This window comes from Eptesicus fuscus, chromosome 13 (genome assembly GCF_027574615.1).
Source record: "Eptesicus fuscus isolate TK198812 chromosome 13, DD_ASM_mEF_20220401, whole genome shotgun sequence".
NCBI lineage: Eukaryota > Metazoa > Chordata > Mammalia > Chiroptera > Vespertilionidae > Eptesicus > Eptesicus fuscus.
The window spans coordinates 28,221,845-28,242,606 of record NC_072485.1 but is presented as its reverse complement, the minus strand read 5'-3'; the positions used below and the strand labels follow the sequence as shown (position 1 = coordinate 28,242,606).

The 20,762-nt window shown below is 38.3% G+C and overlaps 1 protein-coding gene across 5 annotated transcripts in view; it reads right to left on the bottom strand.

Moving 5' to 3' along the window:
* GRM5 (glutamate metabotropic receptor 5) overlaps positions 1-20,762 on the bottom strand; it is a 417,372-nt gene that overhangs the window by 52,691 nt on the left and 343,919 nt on the right. The gene's annotated exons all lie outside the window — the stretch shown is intronic.

The following is a 20,762-nucleotide window of genomic DNA, read 5'->3' as shown; positions in this document are numbered from 1 at the left end:
AAAAGTGTTCATTTAATATTGAAACAAAGTGCTTTTAACCTAAAAAAATGTCTGTGGATAGCCCAAATTAATATAAGAGAGTTATTTTACATAATGTTGTTAATTATAAGTAAATGTATACATAGTTGCTAATGAATATACCTGTATCCATATTTTTAGGCACCTGTATTCATATGTGTGCTTATATGTAGGAATTCAACCTCTGAGACCTTAATATAACACAGTGTTATGCTTCGTATTTATAAATTTGTTCATTGTAGGAAGTAATTGCAACAATAAAATAGGGATTAGTCATTCTTATTTTTATTCTTTCCTAATAATTTATTTATAACATCAATATGAAAATGAAATTTACTATCTACTGTAGTTAATTCTATAGGGACCAGTTTCCCTTGTTCGTCATGAGCTACTAATGTCCCAGTAATTTACTGATATAGAAAACGTTATATGATACCTGAAGTAGAACTCCTTTTATTAGCTAGAGAGAACCAACTGAAAAAAATCTAAATATTTACTTTAAGGGCTTTCATTTTACTCTCTTCTTTTTTCCTGCTGTTTTGTTAAATTTTAATTGCTTTTATATAAATGTAATTAACACTCTAATTACTAAATGTTTTGCACATAACATTCACCACTATTTTTACTTTGTCTTAATGTGCAACTAATTAGCATTACTTGTGAAACTAAAGAAAAAAAACCATTAGATATATGTGTAGGAAGAAATGTGCATAAAGCATGCTTCTCATGTGATATGATAATTTTCCCAAATGTACCAGAACGTATACATTCAAATGAATGCTTTGTTTCATTAAATGTGCACTCTGAAGGCTTTATGTTTTGTTTAATGATGCTGCCATTGCACAAAAGACTTTGGTAACTATTTTCTTGGAATAGCAAATTGGATTCTGATTAGAGTGTTATAATCACTGAATCTTATAATTGGATAAGATCTTAGAGTTTCCAAAAAATGGATGTTCATCACACTTATTGTAGAGTCTACAAAAGTACAATTCCAGGGTCTAAACTCAGGAGATTTTGAATCAATACTTTTGGGATGAGATAAAGAAATATCAGTTTGAATAAGCAAGCTCAATGACTACATAATTGGTCCTTGGTTGGCAACCCAGCCTTAGAGATTATGAGGTTGACTTCTCATCCAGCATGCAAATGTCTTATATAATAATTCCAGGATGTGATCATCCTAACCCTACCTAAGGCTTTCCATTATCTCATGGCCAGGACTAGTGGTGGGGGAAGATGGATTAGAAAAGCAGGTCAGGAGGGCAGGTGGAGACTAGAGGCAAATAAACTAGTCAGGCTATCACAAGAGGAAAGTCAAGAGATGATAGGGAAAAAATGAAAAGTCACTGTATTAAAGAAAACATTTAGCTAATAAAGACATTTTAGAACTAGGCTTGAAAGAAATTATAAGGCAGACAGATAGAATCAGGAGAGAGGTTTCTAACCAAGTTGGTCGCAATGCTATTAACTAAAATAAAGACTGTAGGAAGTAAAGGGTCACGTGTTATGGGAATGGTGTCTAGTTCCAGTTTGGAAATGTTGTGCTTGAAGTATCTATGACCTACTCAGAAGATGGAAATAGAGGCTTAGAAGAGATATCAGGGTGGAAGTTATAGCTTTAAGAATCACCTGTTTACAGGAGGAAGTAAGAGACATGGAAATGAAAGCAATCAATGAGGAAATTCATAGATGTAGATGAGAGCAAAGCCTAGAGGTCTCGTTTGATACCAGCCTTAGGGAATGGCAGAGAAGATATGTGAGGGAAGTCATAAGATAGATCAGCTAGAAGGAAGGAAGTGTGTCAGAAGCCAAAGCAAAGTGGTTAATTGGATGGTCCAGCATACCTTCTTCTAAAAACAACACTTACGTTTTTGTTTTTCTTAAACCCTTCCCCAAAGAGCTTTGAGCTTCAGGTTCACAGATATCTATTCTGGTGGTATATCATTCTCTTATATTCCCTCCATGCTCTCCTCCCCTCTCCTCCCCCCGCCCTCACACTCCTATTAGACCTGTTTTGTACAAGGAGTAATAGCCTTCCATTGCTGTAGTCCTATCATGGAAAATGATCTACTAAATCTCAGAATATTGAGGTAATGCTAACCCTAGTATAATGTACATTTACATTTTCATTGATTACTACCTTTACTATGTGCATTGGTCTACAAACACCTGAATGCCTTGGTATTCTACCTAATTCTCTTCTTTATTTTCTTCCAGTTAATGGTTTTCTGGGCATTTTCTTCATTTAATAGTTTTCTGTTTTATCCCTGTTTCATTCTTGGTGAATAGTAAGTTACTTTATAGTATGCTGGTAAGTTATACATACCGGAAGGGCATGTAGAGTTTTACAAAAAATTTATAGTAGTATATATTTTATAGTTTTATTATAAATTTAATCAAGTTAGCATATGCTATCATATTTTAGATGAAAGAATCTTAGATCGTGTTGGTGAAGTTCCCTCCTAGCAAACATGTTAGAGTTTCTCAGAAGACACACATCACATTGGTGTCTAGAACTGCCAAAAAGCCATAGGTTAGAAAACCATGGCCTATTTTCTGATCACATCTATTTAAGTAGCTATCCACTTCTCACTTCCATCCCCTTTCATGCTTGATCCATATTCTACGGTTCTCTACTATAATCCATCCTTTCATAGCTTGAAGTGAAATATATATTGAAAATGCAACTGGGTTTTTTTTTTTAAGGGAAAGTGAACTGCCAAAATGGTATTATCTATGCTCATCTTGTGATTCTGCCAATGTGTTTTGATACACCTCATGGAAAAATGGAGGGGCCCCTGATTTCCTGGACACCCCTAAAATGATATGACCCCTCAGCAATGACTTGTGATCATGCTTACTATTTGGGTATTAGTCTTACAGGGTTAACATTGCTGTATTAATTAGTCATAGACTATTGCATTTACAAACCCTATTCCAAGTGTCTGTTCAGACAGTAAGAATGAGAAGTCCAAGATCCTGGGACAGTTGCCTGATATTCTGCAAGTAAGCTAGGCAGGAACTCCTTAACAAGCTTCATTATTCCTGGTATATTTTTTCAGGAAAGGAAGTTGCTGTTGAAAATCTCTGAGAATCAGATGTACGTGTCCCCAGCTGCTGGTTAGGCTACTTCAGATGTACTACATTGGTACATGAACAATAGTTCTGCCCAGAGTACAAGGTGTTGACTGGTGACTAGCAGCATCATGCTTGCTTTCAAATGTGTTCCTTCGATAGACCACCTAAATGCCTTTCCTCCTCTCTTGGCTGCTCTGGCTTTGGATCTCTAAGGTGCTGGTCTGAGATAGCAAAGGAATGCAGACTCAGATTTTTTTCTGCATTGTCCATATCCCTGATATTGTAATACTATCTGTTCACTCAGGCTAAGCTAAAGGTTTTCATAACATCCATAGTTCAGAAGAATTGGAATTATGTGTGAGTGATAGTGAAAGAGAGGGAGGGAGAGGGAGGGAGAAAGGTAGAGAGAGAGAGAGAGAGAATTGTTAAGATCAGTCATCTGTCCTCCCTGATTGACTCTAAGCACCCTGATGTAAAGGACTTTGTCTCTTTTGCTCACAAATGGATCCCTAGTACTGATCATAGTATCTCACTCAAATGGTTAACTTAGCAATTTACAAATTAATGTATTTACTATATAACCAAAGTGTATAATTATCATCTGGCAAAAGGATCAAATCATTTTCAACAGAATTTTTTGTTTCCTATAAGAAGTTCCAAATTACAGAACTGTTATGTACTGTTATAGACAGAAGGCTAAATTCAGTGCATTACATCTAAATTTTAGTCAAATTCTAGTAACTAAGAAAGGACAAAACTAAGGAAGCACTTTAAACACTTACTATCTAGCAGTTTGACATGTTTCACATTAGAAATATTCCTGGTATTGATTATGAATTGACGAATGTTTTATGATTGACTGATTAATCTAATTCTGAATAATTCATTGAATTTGGGATGTGTGGGAAGAGGAAAGGAATGAGGAAGGCAGTAAACAGAAGTCATTTTTTAACAAGTGCCATCTAACTATAAAGTTCAGATTCACTATTCCCAGGAAAGCTGTTAATTGCAACATTTTTTAGTTTAAGCCAGAAAAAAAAAACACCAAAAAACACCCCAAGTCCTCTGCAGAGAAGGCATATGGTAGAGTTGATTGATTTTTACCATTACCTTAGTGTGAAAACATACCTTGATCACTGCCTCAAATAAAAATTTTAGTTTCTATCCAAATGTTAGTTAAGTTATATTGGAAATTGCTTCAACTGGAAGCTGCCTTATTCCTGTTGATGCCAGCATTTACTTTACTTTTCTTTCTTTTTTAAAAATTTTAAATTCTTTATTGTTTGAAGTAATACATATGGTATTACATATGTCTCCTTTTTCCCTCATTGAGCTCTCCCCAGCCATCCCCAACCCCCAGCACATGTCCTCACCCCGCTAGTGTCTGTGTCCATTGGTTATGCTTACATGCAAGCATACAAGTCCTGTGGTTGATCTCTTATCCCCCCTCCCCTGCCTTCCCTCTGAGATATGACAGTCTGTTCGATGCTTCTCTGTCTCTGGATCTATTTTTGTTCATTAGTTTATGTTGTTCATTATATTCCACAAATGAGTGAGATCATGTGATATTTATTTCTCTGACTGGCTTATTTCGCTTAGCATAATGCTATGTCCATCCATGCTGTTGCGAATGGTAAGAGGTCTTTCTTTTTTATAGCAGCGTAGTATTCCATTGTTTTTTAATCTACCACAGTTTTTTAATCCACTCATCCGCTGATGGGCACTTATGCCAGCATTTTAAAAAAGGAGCATAAGTGTCAGATGATCTCCTAGATATCTTAGGTAATCTTCATAATAAACAAGTGAAGTAGGAACCACCAACTCTATTTTACAGAGGGGCAATATGAGCTAACATGTTGTGGCTGAGATTAAAATCCTGTGGGATTTTTGCTTGCTTGCTTGATGCTACTATCAGGGAGGCCAACTGATCTAGTGTCCCTCTGACAGGGGTCCTGAGGCTACTTAGGAAAGAGAATCATGAGTAATTAACAGTGCCTTCCAGGGGCAAGACAGGGTTAATGGTAGTATAAGTATTTGCTATTTGTTACCCTGACCTAAATCCATGCTCCCTTCTGAAAAATCACATTGGTTCAAACTCTTCAGCAAGCTTGTCATCCTGGACTATATGTCCTGAGGGTTTCTGGTCAGAGACTCTGATTAGTCAAGTGTTGGGTTTGTGCCCCTGAAATTTTCTAGTGTAGATTTTTTTGAATGAGCAAATACCCACACCGGAAGATAACAAGGATAGACTATGGGGCATTCTGAACACTACTCCAGAGGGGACTCACAGCCATCCATTTATCATTGGACCCAGCCCTTCCAGATTTATTACAGGCTAGAGGCCTGATGCACGAAATGTGTGCAAAGGCCTTGGCCCCTGTCGCCGCGAGGCCGCCTCTGCCTCTGCCCCCACCTGCTGTGGCTTTGTCCAGAAGGAAGGACATTTGGAAGGATGTCTGGTCTAATTAGCATATTACTCTTTTATTATTATAGACTGTGGGCTTAGATTCTCTAAATAAAATTCCCTCAGAACGCTGAGCCAACTCAGAGTGGTATTTTTAATTTGGTTTTTATTTTTGTTCTTTGTTGTTGGTTACATTTTATAGGGGAGTTTGAAAATGTATTCAAATATTCATTTAATAATTAAGGCATAAAGAATGATTTACTAGTACTGCAGAGTGCCAGGGGGAAGGATTATCACAGATGCACATTTGTAGGGAACAACTTTGAAAAATATGACTTCCGGTCAAACTGCAGAAGAGGAAAAACACAGCATATGAATCTAAATAATACAATGTGCTCCATTTTTACCTTGCCCCTATCCTGTACACTAGTTAACTCCTCTTTTGTTTTTCATCTTCCAGATTCTCTTCCAGAATGGCTTTCCTGATTCCCTGCGGCTGAATGACACGTTCCTCCCCTGTGGTCACACAGTGCCCTGGGCCTGTGCCTATCGCAGTCTTGCACACCATTGTTCTGTTGTTGTTGTTGCGCATAATAGCACAGCTGTTCTGCTCACAGTGAGTTTGCTTGTCTGGTTCATGTGGTGGACTGTGAACAATCTGAGAGCAGGAGACTGTTTCTTTGCTTTTGCTGTTTTCTGTCCCAAGCACAGAACCCCGCACACAGGCTGTTAAACAGGTTGAATGAATGATTGATCTTATTAATGAAGAGGATAATAGAGTAAGGGTACATGTGCTTCATTTTCAGCTTGCACACAGTATTTCCCACAGGTATGAGACTTTTGCTTTATTTATTTGCATCTTGATTTTTCTATGTGAAAAATGGAATTAATGCAGAATTCCATCCCTATAATGAGGCCTTTAATCTGAAGAAATCCTTGTAGAAAAATGCACATGCTGACAGTGAAGCAATTTTTCAGGACCGAGTCTATAAAATGCTTAAAACTATTTTTGTATTTTGTTAGAATAAAACATTAAAGTCATCACTTTAAAACCAATAGACTATCAATGAATTTTACATATATGCTATGAGCTATATTGAGTGTTTTACATTTAATTTCTATTTATTTCTATTAATTAACTGGCTTGCCAGGCTCTTTTCAGAGTCCCTTTCCTCTGGTTTAGTCAGACTCTTAAATTGTTACTGGGGATTGAGCCAGCAACCCAGGCATGTGTCCTGATAGGGTTCTTGGTCGATGCTCACCACTGAACCACACTGGCCAGACTCATTCCTTTTTAGTTAAGGGAACTGAGGTAGGGTTGGGGCTGAAGAACATTTCAAGTGAAAGGAACCATATGAGAAGTACAGACATGGACGAGGGGAGAAGAACTGTAAAGGAAATAGCCAGAATGCAGGAATCAGAGGCGTGGAGGAATAATACCTCTACAGCATAGCAATATAGTGTCATCGGAGAATTATAACATCTCCGAGAAGTACTGCTGGGAGTTCAGATGCGAAATCAGTTAAAGCTGTAGGAGGGAAGATAATAATACCTTCCAGCCTACATCTCAAGGATTAGTGTGAGGGCCACATAAAATAACACGTGACTGGAACAGGGGCTTAATAATTATGAAGTGATAAAAAGAGGAAGAAGAGAAGTACGCACATAAAACAGTAGTGACTCAACATCTGCTAAAGTGTTTTATTAGATTGTCCTATGTTCTTCTGGGAAAAAGCCAGGCCTATTTTATCTTTCTAGCCTGTTTATATATACACAGCCCCAAGTAAATGGTATTATATTATCTTAAATTGTTTGTAAGTACAAGGCAGCACATATGGTCTCTGAATTTTCACTCAACTTAATGTGACTTTTAAGAGGTGGTGAAATAAGAGACATTTATCTGTTTCATGTTACTCATATAATATACCAGCACTTTATGAAAGCACTTTCCAAGCGGGTTAGAGACTAGTGGTAAGCACTGTGCTATAATGTTTTATGTTCTTGGGGAGAATGTGATCATTTATTTTGGGTAAGCTATATTTATCAAAAACTGAAATCAATGGAACCACATTGTTTTCTCTATCAGAATGGTTTCTGACCACGATGACATTGTTTTTAGCATTACCATAAATTTATCATTGTGAAGAAGAGCACAGGGTACATTTTTCATTGCTTAGTTTCTGGCAAGAGGAAAACTGGTTTATGTTCTCTTTGAGGACCTATTTTGAAAAATTCCATCGAGAGGGCCTTTTAGCAATTTTTTTCCTGGAGCAGATGGTGTTACGTTTATTAATATGTCACCTTTGGGCTCATCTGGTGCGATCAACAAATGTATAAGTTAATGAGAACTGAGAAATTGGAAAAGTAAGAAGGCATTTTACAAATTTCCAATAATATATGAGCCCTGGCATTTCCTTTAAAAAAAATCATTGTGTTTTCAGCATTAACTGAAACAACTTTCTCAGGCTCATTGTTTTAACGGATCACTGCACAAAATTTTTCATAGGACTTTAGAGGTCTGTTCAGAAAGAATTCAGTGACTCACAGTCTTTCCATTTACTTTTACAGTGAGGCTTGAGCCTTACAAAGGTTCCAACCTCCACTTTTGCTACTTACTGTGTAAACACAGCACAGATATTTTACATTTTCAACCTTAGTTTTTTGTAAAATGCAGATAATTCAGATACGGATTAGCTGGCAGAAAACAAAGTTCCTAATGTAATGAATGATAGACACTCACTTTGTTTCCTTTCTTCCATTCTGTAATTTATTTCTTCAACAAATATTTATTAAGTGTCTACTGTATTTGAGGACCTTGATATTCCCAAGTGAACAAAACATGCCAAAACAAAAACAAAAACAAAACACACACACACACACACACACACACACACACACACACACACACACAAAACAATAAAACAAACCCTCCTCTTTAGCTTATATTCCCACTGGGGAGACTGACAATATATGATCAACAAAATAAATTAATACATAAACAATATAATAGAATAAAAGTTTATATATTAAATGGAGAAAATGAGAGAGAGAAGAGGGCAAGGGGGGCAATTTGTAATATGAAACCTGTTGGTCAGAGTAGACATTTCAGCTGGGACTTGCAGGAGGGAAGGATAGGAGCCCTATGGTATCTGGGGTAGAGCATTCCAGGCAGAGAACAGCTGGGGCAATGATCCCAGGATAAGAAACTTGCAGATATTTTAAAGAACAGAAGGACCTATGTGTTGGGGTAAGAGAGAGATGAAGTGAAAGGGAAAGTAGCCCGGAGCCATAACAAGGGGCCAGATAATAATTTGTAAGGACTTTGACTTTGAATAAAATAGGAAATCATTGTAGGTTCTTAGGCAATGGAGTCATATGGTCTGGCTTGCTTTTTAAAAAAGATATCTCTGCCTGGGGTCCTGTGAAGTAGCTCTAGGTGGGGACAAGGCAAGAATCAAGATGACTAGTTAGAAGGTTATCTCAGCAGTAAAGGTGATTAATATTGATTGCTGACTAAGACCGGGGCTTTTACAATGGAGGTAATGGTAAAATTCTATATTTGAAGGAGAGTCAATGGATATATATATATTTTTATGAATTGACTAAAGGATATGAGAGAGGTTAAAATATGACTCCAAAGGCATTGGTCAGAGCTAATGAAAGAATGGATTTGCCATTAGGAGAAATATAGAATGTTAAGGATGGAGCAAGCAGCCTTGGGAATCAGGAGGGTAAAGACCTAGGTTTCAGCTTTGGAAATGTATGATTTGCAATATCTATTAAACATTTTAATAAATATGTCGAGTAGGCAGTTGAATATTCAAGTCTGGAGATTAAATGAGGAGTCTAGGCTGTATGTTTAAACTCAGAAATTTTCAGTGTATGAATAATGTTTAATAGTATGAGACTGGAAAATGTTTGTCTCCTCATTTTTGCAGTCTCCCTGTGTTTGTTTTCAGGTATTAGCGAGAGCTACTATGTCCTTGGACGTGGTAGAGTGACTCAATGTAGTAGGTGTCCTGTAGGGTCCAGTGGCACAGCTTCCATGTTCACCCAAGCAAGGCACTCCAGGTGTGTCCCCTGCCCTGTGTGGGTTGTATATAGCCTCCTGTTGCAGCTACGCATTGATTGCTGTTGGCACATCAATGGGAGGGATTTACCCCAAGGCCCATTGGCTGCAAGGACTGACTGCAACCACTGTGGAGGATCAGCATACAGATACCCATCCCATGGACCAGAATGTATTTCAGTAGAGCTCTGGTGCTTGTGAATTCGTCCCTTGAGTATGTCACCTGTGGAGGTGTTTGGGTGGTGGTGCTTTGATGTGGTCTGAAGCTATCCATTGTGTGCACTGGCTCTGGGGCCTTCCAGGAAGTGTAGGTCAAGATCAGCCAATACCTGTGTTCTGTCTGGCACCACCTGACATGAGCTACAAAGCAATCTGCAGATGGCTGATTCTTGTACTGAGCTTGGAGGTATCTGGAGAGGCCACACTGTAAACCAAGATTGGCTGACACTAGTGCTGGGACTGGGGCCACTTAGCAAGAGGTATGGGGTACATCAAGGCCAGATGCTGCTTATTTGAGAGGTTTTAGGTAAGTCTGAAGCATGAGCCAAGACAGACAATTTGTACGGAAAAGCCACTGGACACAGTTTGTATAGGCCCACAAGTTGGTGGGGTGGTCTCTCAGGGAATCACCAGGACCATGATAACAGTGTTATCAGGTTGATGGAGACTCAGATACAGCCTCTGCCAGCACTTGTCTAGGAGAAAGCTGCCTCTCCAGCTCTGGACCTGAAGCCAGCCACTTCAGTTCCTTCCTGTAAATCCCTGGTGGCTTTTGAGCTGCTGCCCCATTGCTGGAGTTCAGAGGAAGTGAGTCCAAGTAAGTCTGTGTTTGGGCCCTTTATGAGGAACTGCCTGAGACTCCAGCAGCCCTCCATTTTACTCAACCACAATCCCCACTGGTTTTTACAGCCAGAAGTTATAGGGACTTCTCTTCCCAACTGGGGGGACTGGTGTGGGGCTGGGACCCTCACTCCTCAGGGGGGACCTCCGCAGCCAAGATATCCTTCCTGATTTTTATCTACAATGTGGGATCAGCCTGTTCCAAATTTTGCCATTCCTACCAGTCTTTATGTGGCTTCTTATTTTTATCCTTAGTTGTAGGACTTGCATTCAGCTAGATTCCAGGTGGTTTTGAATGATGGTTGATCTGTAAGTTAGCTGTATTTTTTATGTGGTTATGGGAGGGTGCAAGTACTGCATTTACCTCTCATTCATTTATTCTTAAATTAATCCATCCAGCTCTATGTTATCCATCTCCTATAGTGATCAATGTTTCTTTATAGTTTTGAAAACATTTTTAACACTGGAGAAATAGCAGTTAATATAATTGAACTGTTGAAAAATACTAAACTTGTGTATGCTATTTTATCTACCCAATAAATCTATGAATTCATTACTACTATTATCTCCATTTTATGGAAGAAGAAGTTGAAGCTCAGAGAATGAAATTTATTTGCTTAAACTCATAACAATGAGTCAGTGATAGAATGTGGACTTCAACATGGATATGTCTGACTCCAAAGCCTTTTGATTTAAACCACTGTGCTAATGGAAGATAATAAAGATTCATTATTCAAGACAATTTATTTGTCATAAATCCCTTCTCCTTAGATTGCATTGCTGAATGTTTATGTAACAAAATTAATAAGGAAAATCTAGGAAGTACTTAGGGACCTGGGAATTTTATAGTTAGACAAAGTGGTCACTTTTTATGTTTTTACAACTGGTCATAATTATGATGTTTGTTCTGTAGAAAAGGGTAGCTCCCATAGAATAGACTTTGATATAAAGATGGGTGTGAAATAGTGAATCACTGCTTTGTGATATTGCAAAAAATACACATTTCTTAAATGGGACATGGGTCTTCAGGGTCTTTCCTTCCTGCTTGAACATTTCTCTCCCTTTTACCTGATTAATTAATTTTCACATGCATTGATTCCATTTCCTCCCAGAAGGCATCACTAAACTTTCAAGACCAGGTTAATATTCTCTCCTCGATGCTCCTATAGTGATCAATGTTTATTCTTGTCCTAACACTTTTTCTCCTTCCTCGTTCCTTCCTTCCTGTTTGTTAGTTTGTTCCTTCATTCTTTCCCTTACTCCCCCCCTCTCTTTTATTCATTCATTATACTAACTTATTTAAGTCAACCTTATTCCACTAAGGACATTTGATTCTATATAAATTGAAGGTCATATACCTCCCCTTTGTATTTCTATCACTAGAAACTAGCACAGTGCTGAAAACAGTGAAGAGACTTGATAAAAGCAATATTTGCTGAATGAACAACTGTGTAGGATGTTTCTATTCAGATTATTAACTAACCTAGAAGCCAAGAAATAACATGTCAACATTCTGAAAGCCTGTTCCATTTTTATTATTAACAGGAACTATTTATTACAATTATTTTAATAGAAATATACACATTTCTTATCCAAACTCCCCTAAAGAACCAGAAACACATAATACTAAATAAATGGCAAGAATATATTTAACCCCTCTCCTTGTTCAAATTGAATTACAATAACCAAATAGACAGTTCATTTTAAGCACATTTGAAATAAAAAATATCAGAGCAACCTGGCGATAAGTAACATATGACCACTAGAAAGCTGATTTTTTTCTCTTCCTATAATTTCCTGAAACTACAGGGCTTCCAAATGTTATTGTGAAGATAGGCAGGTAAGCATAAAATAGTGAAATCACAGCTCCCAGGCTTGATTTTCCACTAGTTTTATAATCTTGAGCAACATACAGAATCTTCCAGGGTCTTAGTTTAACTATAAAATTGTAATATTTACTGCATAAGATTCAAAAGAATAAGATAGTTACAATTATTGGTAATGAAAAGCAATCCTTCCATGTTTTTATTTACTGTACTTATTTGTTAAAAGGTAAAAAGAAAGAATTTCAAGAATAATGGGACAACTGTGATGATCACAAATGAAGCAAACATTTTTTAGAAGAAAGTGATGCAAAAGCTAGAGCAATAAAACTGTCAATGGTTAGTGTCTCTCTCCTCCTCCCCCCCCCCCCCCGCCCCCCGCCACAGTTCATCTTCCACTCCCTCCCAGGCCTCCCAGGTTCCCACCAACTCCCTTTAGTTTGGCTCTTGTTCTCTTTTTTCCCCCTTAATGGTTCCAACCTCCAAAGCAATCGGGTAACTTAGGGAACCAAAGAAACTTCTTAGATAATGTTCCTATTGACATTAAAATGTTGATATGCAATGCCTCCCTTCCATTTTATAGCTTTGCAAAGACAATAATTAAGATACATTTCTTTATGAATGAAAAATCAAGAAATCATTCTAACTTCCTTTCAAGAAGCTTTCCACCATCAAGTTATTATTTGAAAGCCACCTTGTTTTTGCTTTTTCCTTTTTGCTTGGGTTTGTTGGAAGGTGGCCAGAGTTGGCAAACCCACCTGGAAGTGTTTCCATGCCTTTGGCTTTGGTCTAGGGAGCTAAAGATCTGCTACTTATATCCTATCCTAAATTCTTTGAGAGAAAACAAATGGAAGATTCTTTCTAGGACAACTTTTGCCAGTATCTGGTGAGGAATGGTGTGTAATGGAAAACTTATCTTGGCAAAAGCTTTTAGGGAATTTCTGAATGCCTAGCCTAAATTGTTGCCATCCACTACTTTATCCTCCCTTTTCTCTCAGGGAAACAATTATGTCCCCCTATTGATTTGATTTGCTAATAATTGTAATTTCTCTTTATTCCCACTGTGTCATCATATTCCAAACCACAAAGAGATTCACATTGTGATTTGCAAAATTTCTTTACTGTTGTTTTCTACTATCCTGCTTTAAACAAATATGTTTTTATTGATTTTTAGAGAGAGAGGAAGGGAAAAAGAGAGATAGAAACATTGATAGGCCACATCCTGCACCCCCCCCACCCCAATGGGGATCTGGTGACCTCCTGATGCATGGGACAAAGCTCAATCCACTGAGCAAAACCAGCCAAGCTACTATCCTCCTTTTAAAATCCCCAATTTAGCCTGGCCAGAGTGGCTCAATGGTTGAACGTCTACCTATGAACCAGGAGGTCACAGTTAGATTTTCGGTCAGGGCACATGACCAGGTTGCAACCCTGGAGGCAGCCGATCAATGATTCTCATTGATTTTTCTACCTCTCTCTCCCTCTTTCTTTTTTCTCTGAAATCAATAAAAACATATTAAAAATAAAGAAAATAAATAAATCCCCAATTTAGCCTTTATTTTAAAATTTTATCTTTTAGCATTTAATACTTAAGTAGCTCAAATAGTATGAAATATTTTAAATAAAAACTATTTTAACCCTTTGCACTTGCTTGCTTTTTTCTCGATTCCTTTATTCTACTCGGGATTTAATTTTTTAAATACCCCAGATTTTACAAAATGCGGCAGTAGAATAAAAAACTGGAGTTTCTTTTCATAGAAACTTATTTATTTGGATTTTTTTATATTTCAAATTATTGATACATTCAAAGAGTAATTTTAATCTCAACATCCGAGTGCAAAAGGTTAAAGATGCAGGGAAGTATTGAACAAACAAAAATTCAGTTTTAATAAATGTTGATATTTTGTCATTTGTTTCAAATTACACACACACACACACACACACACACACACACACACAGCTTACAGAAATAATTGAAATCACTTTTATAACTCACATCTGACCCCATTCTCTGTTTCCAGATGAAACCACTATTGTGAAGTCAGTATCCTCCCTGTTCATTTTTTAAACAATACTCACTCTTTACATTGTGACTATGTAAATATATTTATACAGTCGTCCACCTTGATTGTACTTCCTTTCTTATTCAATTTTTGGATTTTACTGGAGAAAATAATTGCCTCATTTAAAATTATGCTCTCCACTAGAATGTAAACATCAGGGGGACAGAGAATTTTATGCTTTGGTCATAGAAATATTTTCAACAGTTAGATCTGTATTTGTTGAATGAATGGCTAATGAATGAATAAACAAATGCTTTCAATTTCCCTTAGGATAAACTTTAAAATATTTATCATAGTTGACAAAGCCCTCTAATTAGTGTTGGCCTTTTCCTAGCTTGCCTGTGTCACCTTCCCCCCACCCAACCCCCACATATTCAGTTCTTTATGTCCAAAACATTCTTCTCTATCATTTTAGTTTGATCAGCTCCCATTTTTACTTGTATGCAATTAATTGAAGAGACAACTTTAAACCTTATTTAAGTAGCTTCCACTGATAGAATGGTGCTCTAGCACCATTCTGTTCTCTGCTGTTAACACTCAATATCTTATCATTTATCAATACCGTATTTAGGAGGATGATTTATTTGAGGGTACAAGTATCTGATGATTGTTAGATAAGTAATAGCTACTGATGTCCTCAATGAAAATAAGTTGAATTAGTGACATTGTCTATGTTTTGCCCTCATTGTCCTCTTATAATCTTCTTTCTTTCTAGTTTTCATGCCAGATTCTCTTCCTTTCTCTTCCTAACTCTGGGTCCCTGCTTTCTGCTATTTTATGATGAATTTTAAGAATATGGCTAGCTTAAAATTTATATTAATGGCTTTATTAATGAAAACACATCCTTAAAATATAATTCAAAATTATATGCATATATGTTTACACACACATATATATATGTATGTGTATGAAAAAGTAACCCACAATCCCACCACTCATAAACATCTTTTCTTATCAGTAGGTAATCTTCATTTCAGACATCTTTCTTTTTTAAAAAACTATTTTATTGATTTTTACAGAGAGGAACGGAGAGGGATAGAGAGTTAGAAATATATATCAGCTGCCTCTTGCATGCCCCCTACTGGGGATCGAGCCTGAAACCAAGATATATGCCCTTGATCAGAATCGAACTCGGGATCCTTCAGTCCACAGGCCAACCCTATATCCACTGAGCCAAACTGGTTAGGGCAGTTCAGGCACCTATGAATATATATGTCTACAGATACATATAAAGACAGTAATGTCAGTTGATTGCCACTCCTAGTTGTTTTTCTAAATAATTATTCCATTCTAAGTGGGTTCAGATTTCTTAACTGTGCTAACAATCTTATAGTGTTTTGTTGGGGTTAATTTAATTAACATTTGTAAGATGCTTAAGCAGTTCCTGGCACACAGGAAGCATAATCTATGAGTTAGTTACTATTACCACAATGAGGGCACTGACCCAAAGGTGACCTGAACTCTCATGTTGTAGGCTGAAGTGAGGTAACTAAGCCAAGTCGGTAGAAGAAAGGCTTACAGTCTTCCCGAAGCTAGCTAGCCCAAGCATCTCTGTGGTGGGTTTTAGGATAGCTGTAGCCATCAGAGAAGTCTTTGGCTAGCAGCTCCAAGTGACCTGTTAGGTTGCATCAGAGTCACTGAGATAGGACTGCAAACAGCTACAGGCTCTTTAGAAAAGTGCTGTAGATCTCATTTAAATGTTAAAGTTCACATAATATCAATGGGGAGATCTCCCCCTGTTTGCACTTATTCCCGCTCCCCACATACATACACACACTCACAAATACACTCGTAGCGAGAGGAATCATTTATTTCTTCTGCTGGAAAACCTCCACTGGCCCCACACTGTCTATAGGATAAATTTCAAACTTTTTGGTTAAAGGCTAGAATCATTGGATGGTCCTAATTCCTAGTTTTGTCTTCATTTGTAACTCTCCCCATCATTTTACTTCAGGTTGACACACATTGACTAAGTGCTACCTCTATGTCAGAGAGTAAGTACATTGTGGACAGGAAAGAAAATACATGCATGTATGTGGAAGAATCACAGCACTGTATGTAGATGACAATTACAAGCAGCCCTTTATACTAGAACTAGAGGCCCAGTGCATGAAATTTGTGTACAGTAGGGGGTTGTCCCTCAGCCCAGCCTGCACCCTCTCCAATCTGGGACCCCTCGGGGGATGTTCAACTGCCAGTTTAAGCTCAATCCTGCAGGGATCAGGCCTAAACCGGCAGTCGGACATCCCTCTCACAATCCGGGACTGCTGGCTCCTAACCACTCACCTGCCTGATTGCCCCTAACCACTCTGCCTGCCAGCCTGATAGCCCCCTAACTGCTCCCCTGCCAACCCAATCACCCCCAACTGCCTTCCCCTGCAGGGCTGAGGGGACTGGGGGACTCTGGCTGGATGAGGCGGGGCTGAAGGAACTGGGTGCCGCCATCTTGTGGCTGTGGGTGCCACAATCTTTGTGAGGGTGTGACAATTAACATATTCTCTCTTTATTGGCTGTGGGCACAGCCATCTTGTGAGGGTGTGATGGTAAACTAGCATATTCCCTCTTTATTAGATAGGATGTAAAATGAGAATTATAAAGTGGTGGTGATTGACACTGGAAAGGTCATAGGAAGAATGGGAGAGAGGGAATTTTGTGTGCTATGTTGAAATACTTTCAATATATGTATAAAGAAATGAAAATGCTGGTAAGTGCTGAGCAATGAAATAAAAGGGATAACTCTGTATTTTGGATACATTATCTAGTAGCAAGATGAATAGCAGTCTTAGAGGCATGTGGTATAAATTTGGGAGTAGAGAAATAAACTAGGAAATTACTGTAATAGCCAAATGTGAGGATAAGAACATAGTCAAGGGAAGAGTTGTACAGATGGAGGGAGTGGAAGGACTAAGAATATTTAGCAATTCAAACAGCCAGGTGTGATCGTGACTAAATAAGGTGCTCAGGAATAGGGAAGAGTCAGTGATTTTTGGTTGGGGCAACTAGGAGAAGAATGGTGCCATTAATAGCCTTGATGCTCACTCACTTTCTAAGATGTTCTGCACTTTTGTATTAAGTGAGCTCTAAGATTATACCTCAAGAGTAAACTTTCCCAAATTCTTCAGGGTTAGGTAGGTCCTCCTCTATTTTTCCATACCACTTTATTTATTTTACCTATAGCCTTTAATATACTATAGTAGGGCCCAGTGCACGAATTTGTGCACCTTGAAAGGAACTGTGGTCCACGAGGCTGTGGTGGGCACAGGGGTGGATCTTGGTCTATCCTCCATGCCCCTGCCTGACCCCTCCTGCCACAGCCCTGGTCCCCTGTCTGCCAGCAGCCCCACTCCTGCTGCCACACTCCCATGTGCTGACGGCGGGAGCCCCACTCGCACCTGCTGATGGCGTGGAGCGATTGGGGCCAGCGCCAGCAGTGGTGTGAGTAGGGCCAGTGCCAGCAGCAGGTGCGAGCACCGGGTGGGACCGCAGCACGAATTTCAGTAACCACCAGAGGCTCGCCCTGATGACAGTGACCAGCGACCCACCTAGGTCTGGTGCCCCTGCTCACCTGCTCCACCATCCCGCCGCAGCTGATGCCCGCCATGTTCCACGCTCTGCCACCTGCCGCCAATGCCTGCCATGTTCTGCACGTGCCCCTGGTGGTCAGTGCATGTGATAGTGACCAATTGTTCGGTTGTTCCACTGTCTGGTCTATTTGCATATTAGGGCTTTACATATGTACATATATATAGATTACCAGTGTACATGCTTTTCTCCCACTAGATTATAAGTTTTTTGGAAATGTAGTCTGTATTTTATGTTTTATATTTCCAGTTCCTATTACATTTTCTGGAACAGACTGTAAGGCCTTAATTTGTTAAATTAATTAATTCACACTTGAAAATCTCAAAGATATCTCAAAGTGATCTTGCTTAAAATAAAAATATTTATTTTTATGAAAGAATGCATTTATTTCTCCAGCCTTCAAGGCAGATTATTTGGTAGCCTTACTTAATATTTACTCCAGCCAATTCATCTGTATATCCTCTTGATTCTACTCCAAAGTCTATTTCAAATTTTCCAATGCACAGTTCAGGCAAGGACACTAAGAAATCTTGCCTACAGTGCCAACCTGCGGAAATCACCCAACTGGTCTCCCTGATTCCACTTTCTATCCCTCTCCAAACTATTCTCCCTCATGGAAATTAGAATGATATTTTAAAGGTATACATACAATCATGTGTTTCTCTTTGTATCTTACCTAATAATAAACAAACATGTAAATTGACCGTACCTCTGCTATGCCCACAGCCAATCAGAGTGAGTATGCAAATTAGAAGGCCAAAGATGGCAGCCGCCCAGCTGCTCCAGGCTCGGAGTGGCCGGGCGGGGCAGGACGCCTGCTATGAGAGGGAGGATGGGGCCGGGGGAGGCGGGTGGCGAAGGGATCTACAGGAGCAGAGTGCCGCAGCGAAGACAAGACTGCAGACTCCGGCCTGAGTCTGCAGCAAAGATGAAGAAGGCAAACTTTGGTTGGAGCGAAGGCCTGGGTCCCGGGTGCCAGAGGAAAACTGGTGCTGGAAGCCAAGGGAAGGAAGGCCTCTTGCACGAATCTCTTCGTGCAACGGGCCTCTAGTTTAATAATAAATACTTATATCCTGGGCATGCTCTACAAGGCTCTATCTGGCCTAGCTCCTGAGGCCTTTCTGATCTCCTCTGACACCATTTTCCTGTTTGCTTCCCCATATATAGACCTTCACTTGTGCTTCTTCCTTAGCCAGAAAGGCTCTTTTCTTGATTCTTTTTGCTAGCTATTTCTATTTAACATTTAAGTCTCAGTTAATTTTCACTCCTTCAGAGAGATCTTTTATAGCCACACATTTAAATTATGTCTTTCCTAATATTTTCATTTAAAAAATCTTGTTCTTTTACTTTATATTACTTAACACAATTTTCTATATGTGTGTGTGTTTATGTGTGTCTCTGTGTGTGACAGAGAGAGCAAGAGAGGGGGAAATTAATTTTTCTTTTCTAATAAGATGGTAATATATATAAGAACCACATCTGGTTTTCAACCTCAGTTTCTCTACCATGTATTTTATAATGCAAATAAGAAGATTAAATATTTTTCTGCTGAATGAATATGGAAGCAGACCATGTCCATTGTCAGCCGAATAGTTTTACAAAATATAGGACAAGAAATATTATATTCATTTTCAAGGTGCTTAACCATGCAGATAGTTAAATCTGCAAGATAGTTGTTCAATTTAATGACAATACATATTGAAATTAGAAATTTGAAAAAAGTAAAGAAATAGTAGAAAAGTAAAGACCGCAATATTGCTCCTCACTTCCCTCCCATAAAAACCAATCATGTTCATTTTTCTTTCTGACATGTTACTGTGTGTGTATGCAAGTGGGCTATAGTTCATCTATTCAACTAAATTTATTGAAGGCTATGTGCTCAGCACTGAGTTGGTTTTGGGGATACCAAAATGTAAAAGAGTATCAGGCCCTGACTGGTTTGGCTCAGTGGATAGAGCATTGGCCTGTGGATTGAAGGGTCCCACATTCGATTGCAGTCAAGGGCATGTTCCTCGGTTGCAGGCACATCCCCAGTAGGGGGTATGCAGGAGGCAGCAGATTGATTTTTCTCTCTCATCAATGTTTCTAACTCTCTATCCCTCTCCCTTCCTCTCTGTAAAAAAAATCAATAAAATATATTTTTAAAAAAGAGTATCAAAAAGCTCATTGTCTAATAGTAAAAATAGGATTCAAATGCTAACACAAGGTACTTGGATATTACATTAAATCATATTTTTTTTATTTTTTTAAGAAAGGGAAAGTTTTCTGTATAAACACCAATCACTAAAAACAAAGCTTTAATGTGAGTTGGTCTCAAAAGACCCAGGATCACAGGACTTTTAGAACCAGGCTTTTGGAATAAGCTAATACAACTACCAGGAATAGTTTCTTGTCCTGTGAGGGATGGGGATTAACACTGAGGATGCTATAATCTTCTAGCCTAAAGCTGTGCTAAATCCATTTTAATTTTAAAACCATTTGATGACCTGACATAGCACTGGTGGGCCCTCTTCTCGAGATTTTTTTTTAAAGTATTCAAGTAGATAATAATTTACTTTGTCTGTACCACAATCTATATAGCTTTTAATAAGGGTTGTGGATGAAAATTATAAAATTAAGCTATATCTATGACCACTTCAACAGTCCCATTTTATAGTTTAGATTTTAAAAAATATTTTCCCAGCATAAATGAAGCATCAAAATTTTTTTCCTCTGTTTTCTTGGAAAACTTAGTCTCATAGGACCACTCCTCATACTCCTATTTACACAAATCTATGTTAATTAACTGGAATCATATTTTTATCTTTTTGCATCCCTCTTTAAATGAAGATAGAGGTTGTATCTTTATTTTAGTGAGGCATATAATATACATTGAATAAATT